The sequence below is a fragment of the Cyprinodon variegatus genome, unplaced genomic scaffold, assembly GCF_000732505.1.
Source record: "Cyprinodon variegatus isolate N-32 unplaced genomic scaffold, C_variegatus-1.0 Scaffold1017, whole genome shotgun sequence".
NCBI classification, from domain to species: domain Eukaryota; kingdom Metazoa; phylum Chordata; class Actinopteri; order Cyprinodontiformes; family Cyprinodontidae; genus Cyprinodon; species Cyprinodon variegatus.
Genome location: NW_015151470.1, coordinates 160,349 through 161,582, shown reverse-complemented (window position 1 = coordinate 161,582; position 1,234 = coordinate 160,349).

Below are 1,234 nucleotides of genomic sequence, written 5' to 3'. Positions count from 1 at the left end.
TGCTCTTCAAAGAAAGTTGTGGTTTGTGCAACCTGGAAGTGAGTGTTACGTTCAAAAATGTAGGTTCATAAAAGAGAAACTGAGTCCACACAGAAGAGGGATTTTTAACGGCTTCTGCAGAAGGAGAGAGCTACGTTCAGCTACATCTACTCTCTGACCGACTTCTTCTGCAAAGCCTTTTTATTAGCAGATCATAACAGATGGGGTGGGTTACAAAATAGAGTCTTCTTCTGACAAGGCAATTGATCAGGTCATAGGACAAAATGCTCCTCTGATTGAATCACAGAATAGAGTGGTCTCCTGATAACTGTGATTAGCCTTGCACAAACATCAGCAATTTTCTGCCACCGTTGCATGACAGTTTGCAGTAAACAGAGTGAAGCATCTCATTTCTCCTATGTTCCATATGCACATACATTAACTTTATAATCATCATTGAATATACCTAACACAGAGTTCCATGACTCCAGCAGCGAGCCCAGGCAGACACGCACAGATGATGACAGGCAGGCTCAGTGGTTGAGGGACAGAGATGAGACATGGTACCAGGAATTCTGCAGAACTTTAAACTGGTCTCCACCAAGGAGTCAGGCTTACGGAACTAAAAACTGCTCCCCAGTTTTAAGTCTCAGCCCCTGCAGATCTTGGCAAAAGTAAAATCCCATTCTTACAAGTTGATCTATGAGGTTTTTACCTTTTTCACTGCAACAAACAAAAGTCTGACACTTGATAACTTTTCTCTGTTAGAAGAACTGGAGCAGGAGTAATCGGCACCAAACAGACATTTTTAACACGGTAGATCCATAGCTACTGTACTTCCCGTCCTCCATCTCAGTCATCCAGGTCATAGTCATTCCGAAAAAGTTTGCTTGGCTTCCAGATAGACGAGTCAGAGCAGCTCTATCTCAATGCGGAGCTAAGTCCGACGTGGTTTTTAGTCATACAGTGTGAGCAGGTAGATCCCATCAGAGCGTCAGGGCAGAACATAAATTGTGAGCTTTGAACTCACACCTCACGATTAAACCCTGCGGTTTAGTCGTACAGTGTGAGCAGGTAGATCCCATCAGAGCGTCAGGGCAGAACATAAATTGTGAGCTTTGAACTCACACCTCACGATTAAACCCTGCGGTTTAGTCGTACAGTGTGAGCAGTAGCTGCGTGCAACAAATAAAAAATCGCACAGTGGTTGCCCGGTTTTAGATTGGTATGGGGCATTGCAGGCTAACAAAAGAAG